This window comes from Falco cherrug, chromosome 3 (assembly GCF_023634085.1).
Source record: "Falco cherrug isolate bFalChe1 chromosome 3, bFalChe1.pri, whole genome shotgun sequence".
NCBI lineage: Eukaryota > Metazoa > Chordata > Aves > Falconiformes > Falconidae > Falco > Falco cherrug.
The window spans coordinates 46325426-46337436 of record NC_073699.1 but is presented as its reverse complement, the minus strand read 5'-3'; the positions used below and the strand labels follow the sequence as shown (position 1 = coordinate 46337436).

The 12011-nt window shown below is 38.9% G+C and overlaps 1 long non-coding RNA gene across 1 annotated transcript in view; it reads left to right on the top strand.

Annotated features, from left to right (window-relative positions):
* Nucleotides 1–6043: 6043 nt before the first annotated feature.
* Nucleotides 6044–12011, top strand: part of LOC114016923 (uncharacterized) — a 29959-nt gene continuing 23991 nt past the window's right edge. The window contains exon 1 of the long non-coding RNA XR_003561697.2: nucleotides 6044–6343. This is a non-coding gene — a long non-coding RNA (uncharacterized LOC114016923). The remainder of the gene's footprint in view (nucleotides 6344–12011) is intronic.

Sequence of the window (12011 nt, the reverse complement as noted above, 5' to 3'; positions counted from 1 at the left end):
GCTTCCATTCATAACTGAACTTAAGAACCTAAGCTACTTACATTTGTTGCCCTTCCTCTTAACCTTTCCAATCTTCTCATATCTCTCTGCAAAATTAGGTGTAGCAGGTAAAGCCTTACTGAATAGTTGGCATTTCTTTATTCCCATATGTCTGCTGAGGTTTTTCTGTGCAAATATCCTATTTCTTCCAAAGTGTCTGTCAAGCATAGCATGATCTACTCAGCAGATTAGATTCCACTGAAGATTCCTATGACTTCCTTAATGGTGAAGTGTGTAAGTAACAAAGGCGTTCAAGGGTATGTCCTCCACAATGAAATGGAGCATGGGACAGAGCCCTCACATTGAACTCCAACCATAAATGCAGATATTGAACTGATCAATCTCTGCACAAACCAACTCATTCATTTATGGACCAAGTTTCAACTAAAAGGCTGGAGACAATCAGATGGAGATAGAGCCTTGTTTAAGATCAGTGGAATTTGGTCTTCTTTAATGATGTAAGCACTCTTGAAAGTGTTGTGCTGTCAGTCCATTTTTTTTTCTATGTACAGTATAATAGTGGTGCTCTATGCACTCCCCTTTGCCACATATTGATGTACTGTGCAATCATCGAGAACTACTCACTGTTGTAGTGTTATGTTACCTCATACAGTTGTCCCAAGACATCCACTTCCACTTCACAATTCTTTCCTCTTTAATTAAAGTGCACTCTTTGTGGGGAATCACATGCTTTATGACAGCCGTCTGTGTTCCATCTCTCTCTTAAACTGACCTTATATCAATCTTCAGAAACTTTTTTGCTAGACATCTAAAGTTTAAGTTTGTATAGAAGCTCCCAATAGTTGACTTTACTATGAAAAGATGCTAAATATATGATATAACACACATAAATACACTATTCTGTAAAAATGCATTGCTTGTGGTGTTTGCTACATTGGCTTAGCATAGTGAAAAATCTGTGGGGAGGAATTGTTATGGCCTTCCAGCTAGTATCAAATTGATGGGTGAAAAGTAGAAGCCCAGCCAATGTGACCTTCATAAAATGACATGGCACCTTCACCAGCAGCAGGGCATGTCTCTCCTGAATCCCAGTTCAGCCTGTGATTCTGTGGAATATGCTAACTTCTTGTTTAACCAAGATTAATGATCACAGTCTTTGATGATACCAGGGAAAAAACCTTAGGCACAGATCCAGGGCTTAACAATTCCTCTGAACTCAGAGGACAGCAGTTCAGAAGCTGTAGAGTCTCTGATATTCTCTCTTGTCAAATGAGAAATGGACATTTTGAAACATTTGGTATAATATTTAATCCTGATGAGATTGCAAACGACTATTCTTGTATTTCCTATATCTAGATAAACTTATTATTTGTTATATAGTTACTGATTTTTTTTTCAAAAGACAATATACCTTCCCTAAACACCTTAAAATGTATATACCAGGAAAAAAACAGGCTCAAACCAAAATTCTGCATCCAAACTGAGATTTGCATGTGTAAATTAACATTAATGACTAGCAACATTTTTTTAAGAGGTTACATTTCAACAACTGTACTTATTGCTTTCATTGCTCTGAAAGGTAGAGTCCAATGCAGAAAGCTGTACAGGTTACTAAATAATCTGTAGGAAAAAGAAAAGCACAATTACGTAAAAGTTATCTTAAACTATACATTCCTACCTGCAGGATCCTCTGCAGGCCACAGAACTGACAGTTATGCCTCTGATCTGAGGGATGAGAAATTCAGGTGGTGAGATGATCATATTTCCTTTATTATTCACTTATTTCTATATTACCTTGCTGCCAGCATGGAGTAGGTGAGGGCATGCAGGACTTAAGATATGATAAGGAGATACACGTTCTATGGGATATTAGAGTGTTCCATTTGAGACAGAGTCAATTTATGCTTCTCTAAGCCAGATCTCAGTTCTTGCCATGGTGTCCTGGAAGAAAAGGCAATGTCCATACAGCAACATAGGCGACTGAAGGGATCAGGAGCCTCTAGCTTTTCCAGTGAATAGGGCTCTCTATTTTGGCTCCTGTGTTGGGCTGTGAAGGTGGCCAGCAATCATCTCCCACATGGTCTTGTTTCTGTCTTTACTTCTTGCTAGGTAACTCTCTCAAATACGTTTGATTCTTTTCCAAATTTAGAAGTGTAAGCAGAAAGTTTCTGCATTTGACCATTAAAACACAAGCTTATATATAACAAGACTGAAAATCTCTTTGCACATTTTAAAAGGAACTAGTTCATTAAAAGGAATAATATTCCAGTATTCCTGGAATAATATTATTCGCCTATCATTTTTTTCTGCAGCTGAAGTAATGTGTTACAAAAATGGAAAGGGATGGTTGGATAGTATAAACAGTCCAAGATGAAAAAGTAAAGAGAGACCATTTTCAATAAAGGGACCATTTATAGCAAAGAGAAACCATTTGCAGTGAAAGACACCGTATGTTTGCAACTCGGGTTTACATTGGCAAACGCTGTCCTACAAACATTGCAAAATAGTCAGCTGGATCCTCATTTCCCCTTACATCCACACCACAGGGTGGATTCAGTGGCCTTACGTGTTTTATGGTCTGTTAGTGTAAATTTGTGCTTATTGGCTTTGCCAGCTAATAGGATAGCAGACTGGTCCTGTGCACACTTCACACATTTCACTTTATAATATACATTGGGGGTGGGGGGGTGGGGGGCGTGGATTAAAAGATCAACACTTTCTGAAAGTGTTTACACAAGTTTTTCTACAGTACCTGTGTAAAACTCTTATATGGAATATTGCTTCTGTACGAGTGCACAAGAGAAAGGGAAAATGGGAACAGGATATTTCTAAACCAATGGGCATAATCGGCATGTATTCCCCAGGTGTTTAAATGTGTAAAACAGGACTGTGATGGCTGGCCATGAGAATTCACACATACAGCTAGAGGACACTAAAACTACGACAAGATTGTTTCAGGTTCTTTAAAGAAAACCCAAGGAATAGGAAGCTATTTCTGAGGACTAAAAATACCACAGTCAAAAGGGAAGCGAAGAAATAATATAAAATACAGTGCAATCAAGAACACACTACAAAAATTAGAGAATAATCTAGTGTAGTCTCCTGGAGCTTCTCTTTTCCCTAACATGGTCTAGCCCTCTAAAAAATCTTTAAAGAATTATAAAAAGTGGCAAATACAACAGGAATTGCTGATGAAGTAAAATAAGTACAAAAGTAAAATCCTGCAGACAATAGAAGAGTAGAAGGGAAGTGAGATATATATTTTTTTCCACTAGTAGGCTAAAAGGAAAAGACAGATAAAGAATGAAATAGGATGTCTCCAAAACACAGATTGCAAATAATACATAGTCAAGGGCCCTGTCATGGCAAAACTCCTATGTAAATAATTTTTTATTTCTTTAGGAAGGAAGCAGAACTAAAGATATACCGAGATCCAAATTCCAGGAAGAAGATGGGAAGCTTAGAGGAAAAATCTGCAATAAGGAGATGATAAATATTTATTTACCTAACTGTAATAATTTCAGATCTTTATCATTAAATGAGATTCCTGAAGGATTATCAGTTTCATCTAATACCTATTATAATGAAGAGGCTCTTTGTCAGTGGAGCTGATAGACATTAAATCCGCTACTTGCAAATTAAATGTTTAAGAAAGAAGCAACGAATCAGGGAAAGACATAATATCTTCTACTGTTTAAAGTAAAATAAAGAAAAATAATGAGACTGAGCAGGTTTTCGCTAGAAAAGCACAAGCAGGTGTTGGCTTAAAGGTATTGGCTTTTCACCTGGGAAGCCTGTGAGAAGGGGAAGCACTAATCAGAATCAACTGGTAAAGGAATAACAACATATTTGAGTCTGTAAAATGATGGCAAAAGGAGAGTCAGCTTTTTATTCATTCTACCAAGTTTTGCTTATCAGTGTGCAAACATCCATAGATGACAAAGTGCTCACATGCCCTGTTCTGGTAATGCTATGAAATCATACATTCAGAGTGCAGTCTGGCTTCCTATATCACAAGCTATTACATTTCATGCAGTTACTCATGTATTAAGTTAATTATTTGGCTATCAATAAGTAATAACTTGTGTTTTGCCACAGCACATTTTCCAGAAATGCATGACCTGAAGACATCAAGAAATGAAGAATCCATTACTTTGACAGTTTGTTCTAGTGGTTAATCCCTTTCAATGTTAACTAATAGGTACCCAATTCTAATTTGAAATTACTTGGTTCTAACATCTAGCCACTGGTTGACATTATGCTTGTTTGCCTTGACGGAAGAGCCTTTATTACTTTGTGTGTTTTCCCTAATGTACTCACCCACTTTAGTCTCATCACCTCTGTGTGGTCTAAACAAGAGGAGCTCATTAGCACTTACTAGAGAGTTAAGACCAGGATATCATGGTTTTAGCTATTTTCTGCATATTTTCCACATTAAAAATACAGACACCAGAATTCTCTGTAATTCTTGTTTTCACCTCTGTGTTCTCATTCATTTTTTTTTATCTGCACATTGAAGATTCACATTAGTGTTTTTTTCTTTTTAATTACCTCATTTCTCTCTTGTTTTCTTCAATATTTACAAAATGTTCAAATTCCTTAAGTCTTGTAAAATTTTCCTGGATTTTGCATAAAATACTGAAGATCTGCTTAGCCAATTCTTGTACAACTGTACAGTGTAAGTACATAGATTTAACCAAGATTTTTAAAAATCTAAGTTTTATGATATTATATAATATGACTTGGCTATTAATAAACTGCAAAATTCTTTATCCACATATGATGTAAGCAGATCAGACTCCTCTATCCCCAAAATATTTATGAATATTTTATTTCTTTATCAACATTAACAAATGCACAGTCTCAGCCAGTAACTGACTTTGGGTTTCTTTTCTTTCTTTTCTAACTAATGTAGTTAGAAAATTGTTACTTATTTGTGTGAAACCTGGTTATGGATTTTTCCCTGAAGCATTCATCAATATTTTTATAGTCTACAATTTCTACTTCATATCAGTATTTGTTTACTCTTTTTTCCACTTATTACGGGTTTTATTTCTAATTATTTTTTATGCACCACTGAATCAGCACCAGATTCTAAGTACAACAGCTCTTTTTTTTTTTCAGTTGCAGATTTGTGACACTTTGTCACGTCTTACAGCAATTAAAGAGCTCCCTATTTTCATTCCATTTTTTCTACCTTTTTCCTCTCAAGTCATGTCACTTGTAATCTTAGCAATAGAAAACAAACCGTATGATTTCAAAGTATATACAGCAGGAAGCAAAAGATATGGCAAAGCAGTTTGCAGTTTCAAAGTCCAGTGGTCAACTGCAGATAATAATTATGAAGGAGCAAGTATTTAAAGTGAGACCAGGCAGTAAATTATAGATGACAGTGTGAGATAACACTGTAATGCTGCTAGAAAGACACAGCTCACATCCTCAGTTCTGCAATTCAAAACGGTTCAACTGCAACCTAGGGAACAGGAGATATTTCCATTCAGATTTAGATTTTACCATTCATTAATCATGTTTCAGTGTAGATAACTAGGAAGAAGAAACTGATTTTGTTCTGATTTAAAGGTTCAGGGCAGGAACACTGAACACTGATTTCTTGAATAAGTAATCTTCCAGGATGATAATATCATCAAAAATAATGTAGTAATGCCTGACTTAGATTGGATGTGTTCTAAAAAGGATCACCCCAGCCTCAAAGAACTGAGATCTTACACAGACACAGAAATGTTCATATTCAAATGCAAAGGGACTGCTAATTTTTCAAGCCACTGAACAACTTCAAACAGTTGCCATTAAAAATAAAAATCCTTTCACACACTACGTATGAAATCTTTGCCCAAAATGCCCCAGATTTCCACGCAGTAAGTTAACCGTGACTCTACTATTTTATCAATGTCCTGTAATACAGTCATATACAGAAGTTTGATATGAAAACGGGGGGGAGACGGGGGGGGGGGGCGGGACAGACGGACCGCATCAGAGAAGACTTCTTCACTAAGAAGAAATGTTCCGTATAAGCTTTTTTTATTTTTTCCTATAAGATTTTGAATTTCCCAGTCTCCACCCACTTGTTTAAGACTCTGGAAACAGTATTTTCTGGTTTACACTGAAACATGAGACTCTTAAATATCTCTTCAGCTGCTTCCTAATGTTTGTTCCACAGGAAGGGAGTTAGTTCGTAGCATAGTGTGCTTTGTTGTATCTGCATCAGCAAAGCAGATAAGCTCAGCGTCTCTTCATCTGGGAAAGGGACAGAGGAAACGCACCAGGAGACAGTGCAGTACTTAAGGATTATTGTGAAGGTTTCAGGGAACAAGACAACTGTCAGGTAAGCAGAAAAGGAGAAAAGGTCCTCTGCTCTTTATGTTCTCGTGCTGCTTCCCAAAGTGCTTAAATGTGTGCAAGCACCTTCTCTGAAATAGCTTATTTTTGCGTCCCAGCTGTGGATCGGTTTTTCTTATAATGAACTGAAATTCTCCTAAATTCTATTAGTATTATTATTTCTGCTTAGCACTTAAAAATCTCATTTTGGCACTGAAAATCTCTGTCTTGGGTTCGTTAAGATACATTTGAGCACTGGGTATTCCCTTCACGCAGAAGATGAACCATCTCTGGCAGTTCTACCTGACATGCTTGAGCTGGGGTCATATTGAAGGAACCAGCGGGGCTTTTTTCTGCAAATCTGATGCTCCGTGAGATTGGCTACCTATGTACTTTGATTAAGCAACAGTTCGTTCCAGAGAAATGTTATTATATGAAAGGGCAGGCTCCTCATGAGTCCCCAGATGTTTTGGGCTTTGGCAGATCCCTCCTTGGAATTCAGAGAGGCAGAAGATACTTTGCAGGTTGAAAGGCGTCATTCATAGTCTCTTGGGACTTTTCCTGGACTGTCTACATTACTAACAAGTAGAAGGCCTGTAGCAGTAAGACTAATGGCACTAAATCAAAGCATCTACAAAGCTTCTAACAGTACAATTCTTCTGTGCACTTCCCATGAGCACTTTCTCTCCTACCCTCACATTTCTTTTAGTGTCTCTGTTTGGGGCTGAGCTTTTGGCACAGTCATTGACACACAGCTTTGTCAAGTTGCAAATTACAAACTGAAAGTGTGGAAATACAAAATTAAAAGCTTGTTTATCACAGAGCTGCTCTGCTAGCCTAGAGCACTGAAGCAAGTTGTTCTCTGACAGGAGGGCTAGTGCTTTTTCAGTGTCACAGGGAAAGTGAAATCCATGCCAGACAATGCAGTGCATCAAGCCCAGGAAGCTGTAGGAGTTTACAAGAAAAACTTCTCCTTTCATAGTTAAAATCCCAGAGACTCTACAAAATCCCTGCAGTGTGGTGTTTAAAATGAGGTACTGCAAGAGCGGCAAATAAAAGTGGGCATGCTCTGCTAATGAGGGTGCATTGCGCCAGCTTTTCACAAAGAATAGCACATTGCCACCCACATCAAACCAGGTCTGCTTGACAGATGTGGAAAGAGAGGGAAGAGAGGCTATTGCACTGTTTATTCCCTTCTGCCCACCTTGGTCTGGCATCTTGTAGAGACTATGGATCATACTGGGTCTGATCTTGCCCTCATTGAAAAAAGACAATGTTTTGTGTCAGAGTTGGATAACCTAGGGGAAAATGGCAGCATTCAGATTCTCACCCCACACCCAAACATAACATGCTCTCAGACCGCATTTCTGTTCACTTTAACAGCAATAATATGATTGGCAACAATAAGATTGCAGCCTTCATTAGGTTCAGGAGTTAAGATACTGTTTGTCATAAATGATAATATTTTACAGCTACTACTTCAGGGTATTTATATGCAGATTCAGACAATTCCACAATGTATGGAGAGCATCCATTTGCGGGTTTCCAGTTTATAAAAAATTACTTCTAATAGCATTCCACTAAGGCAGACATTTTTTCTGGTATTAGGCATTTTTTCTTGAGTACTTTCTCTGGTAATTTAATAAATCATTCTTCATATCCTCATGTTTAAATTATATTCCCATACAAACTGCATCCATCAGAGCTGATGAGAGCACAGCAGTGCACACTGTAACTTCCAAAGAGCTGGCGTCTCACACACTCATTAGCAGAAATGTATCTAGAAGTTATAAATGCTTTTCCAAAGATACGTACAACACATGTCCCAGTGACTTACTCACTTCCTGCTTTCCTTCAAAAGCAGCTGAAAGAGGCAGTCTGCACCTGCTTTCTCCTTGTGCTGACATCTGTTTCTAAATGAGAAAGGAGGCAATGAATGTTAAGCTGAAGGGGCTTGTTTTATTTATGATTGCAAAGATTCTTGGCTTGAAAAAATCAGTTCAATTCCAGCGCCTTTCACCTTCCAGGCTAAGCAGGGAGACAAAGACAGCATTCATAGGCACAACACATGTGACATGGGGCAGTCTAATGGCATTAAAACAGTTCAGTGAAACATTAATGAATTTACAGTTATGACAGCACAACAGTGCAAGGATCTAACCTGCTCTGTGGTAAGTGGTTTTCGTAAGAAACCTCAAATACAAATAACCAGTCAGGAATCTAACTAAAAAAAGTTTCTCTTCTGACAAAACAAAATCAACATTTTTTTTCTTTTTTTTTAACCAGTACCCATTGTCTTGTTTGCTGCGTTGCTGGTGTTTCTCCAGTCCATGCCATATCTCAGACTGTTCTCATCAAGCTGAGACAAGACTTCCGCTATTCCAAGCATCTGATATTTCAAATACATTTTTGCCCATAATCTCCTGTGCTTCATGGCGCTAGCCTCAGCAGCTGCTTGGAACTGAGATCCAGGAAAAAGCCTTGCACAGAAAAATAGGTGGTATGATCTAGTACATAGTGCCTTACCTTTAATCCAGCTTTATATTCACATCCTTTTCTTCACCTTTGTATCCCCTTCCTGTCACATATGTGTGCTCACTCGTGTATTTGGGTGAGGTTGGACGTGTAAGGTATTAAATCACATATCAGCAAGGTTCCTGAGACGAGGAAAGATGTGAGCACTGGCTGTTCACACAAGATATTATCTTGCCTCACTGACATCAGAAAGGTTACTGCCATTGACTTAAATCAGCATGGTGACAGAGACAGCAACCTCTGCTAGAATACACATTTCCAGAATCCTAGAGAAGAAGGTGTTGAGCTTGAGGAGATAAATATGTAGGGCATCTTCTCTTCACAGTCTACCAAGAATGGTGGTCACACATTAGTATCCACAATTTTTTTCACAAGATTAGTCATTTCATTGTAGACATTCCCTTGTAAGAAGAAGCAAAGCAAAGTAAAAGTACTTCCAGTTTTTCTTAAATGTCTGTGTTTTAAAATATATCCCATGACATTTCTACGAAGAAATAGGTGTTCTTCCAAATGCTATAAAGATACATATTCTAAATCACATTGTCCCTTCCCAGGAAAATGGATAATGAAACAGGCAAGGAACACAGAGGGGAAAAGTATTCATCTCTGAGTTTTCAGGGATCTGCCAAATGAAGCTGGGTTTTGATTACTTAGATGAAGGCAGGCTGGAATGGGAAGAGAAGACGGTAAGAAATGGAGATGCACTGCAGTCTGCAGTGTTCCCACAGAATGGGTAAATACAGTGAAGCTTACCTGATTTTAGTTTACTCCAGCGCTAATACCAGTGAAACCAAGCAGTATGGGGTGCAGTGCAGCCCAGCTAATTACATAAACACCCAAAGGTATAACACAGCAAAAGCCTTTGTTAACAGTATCCAAGCCCGCAAGACTAAAGGTAACTTTCATAGCAGCTAGAGTTTGTTAGCACACCAATAAGATCTATAACTGTGCTCCAGACGCACTGTAGCACTTTTCTTACTGAAAGAAAATGTTGCTGCAAAGACATTGTCATGAGAGAGGAACTACAGACACAAGGCAGAATAGAAGTGCAGCCACAGAATTTTATTTAATCCTCAGACTGCTTGTCAATTGTTTTCATCAGGACTTCTCATATCAGCAGGGACTGTTGGGAGGAGAAGAAAAATTTCCTTTTTCTATCAGAAATGCTTTGAGAATCAGATTTACAAAAAAAAGTATATAAGATTGATTGCCTTCATTAGCCTCATTTCAGTAATACTATTAGCTATAATCAAAAAACAGTTTCTTATGGAATTACATTCTTATTAATATCACAACATCCTCATCCCCCCACCAGTTATCATATTTGTTTATTGTATGCTGGAAACCCCAATAAAATTAGCTAACTGGAGACTAATAGGATGGCTGTTTCTTTCTCTCTTCCATACATCCTGTTCGCTTGGTTTTATCTTTCTTTCTAAAACGTTTTTTTGTTGTCAAATTGTATTGCAGAGGACAGAATGCTTTTCTGGTCCTTACCATGTCTCATACATTAAAAATGCATTAGGGAAGAGATCGACTACCTCAATCCACTTTAAAATGTTGTGTTTCCCTCATAGCCACCGAAAATAAGACTCATGAATACATCAGTCCTAAACAGAGTAAGTGGTGGTTCCTCATTTAATAAAAATGCAGGCCAAAACTTAATATTAAAAGGATGATGTAAAAAAAAAAAAATATAGTTTGCTCCATATATTTGCTGTTCAAAATGATTCATCAATTATAATAATTGTAACAATAATAGGAATCTGAAGAAAAAATAAAATGACCTTGTCTAATTCAAACCTAGGAGGAAAATTAGTTTTCCTGAACAACCAAAAAAACTGCTTTCAGAAGTGGTTTTATCTCTGTGGAATTGGTGCAAAAGTCATGCTGTTACATATCCCTTCTGTTCAGTACCTAAAAGGCTGGGGGAGATATTTTTTCACACATATTCCCAGCCCTGCTCTATTCCCATCATGCTTTGTGGGATCAGCACAAAAGGTCTAGAAAGTAGGCTGGAAAAATCAGCTGCGGGTTCTCCTTGAGAGAAGGGCTCCCCAGCTGCTGCCGTGCCAGCACAGCCAACTGCTCCCCTCCAGCAGCTCACTCCTCTCCAGTATACTGGCGGACCAAGGTTGTGATGCTTACTGTGCTCCTTACGTGGGGATGGGACAGCCCACCTCTAAGTAATGCAGCTGGTGTGGAGTGACAAAGCATCCCACATATACCCCAGAACCAGGTCCCAGAAGGTCACTGCTGTCTCTCTGGATGTCAGGATCCTACACCCTGCAAGTCTATAGGTGATTTCTTTCTAATAGAATTTACTAACAGCAGAACTTGCATGATTGCACCCATGCCTATAAAATGGAGCTTCCTACAGGGACAGCACTTTTTGTTTTATTATATGAGCAATGATTTCACAGAATGGCTGAGCTTGGAAGGCACCTCTAGAGATCATCTAGTCAAAATCCCCTGCTCAAAGCAGTGGCAGCTAAAGCAGATTGCTTAAGTCCATGCCCCACTGGGGTTTTAATATCTCCAGGGACAGACACTCCATCTCTCATCCTCTGGGCAACCTGTGCCGGTGTTTGAGCACCCCCAGAGTAAATAACATTTTTTTCTTATGTTTAAGGAGAATTTCCTGTATTTCATTTTCCCTGTTGCCTCTTGTCCTGTCACTGGGAAGCACTGAAAAGAGCCTGGCTCCACCCTCTTTACTCACCTCCATCAGGTATTTATTCACATCGATGAGATACCCCGAGCCTTCTCTTCTCCTGGCTGAATAGTCCCAGCTCTCTCAGCCTTTCCTCGTAGCAGAGATGCTCAAGTCCCTTAACCGTCTTCATGGCCCTGTGCTGGACTCTCTCCAGTAGCTCTACATCTCTCTGGGACTGGACAGCCCAGAAGGGGACACAGCACTCCAGGTGTAGCCTCACCAGTACTGAGTACAGGGGCAGGATCACCTCCCTCAGCCTCCTGGCAACACTCCTCCTAGTCAGCCCAGGAGGCTTGTTGGCCTTCTATGTTGCATGGGGGCATTTATGGCTCACATTCAGCTTGGTGAACAACCCTCGGGCCCTTTTTATTGGAGGTGCTGTCCAGCTAGTTGACCCCACAGCTTCTTCTGGTACCTGTAGTTG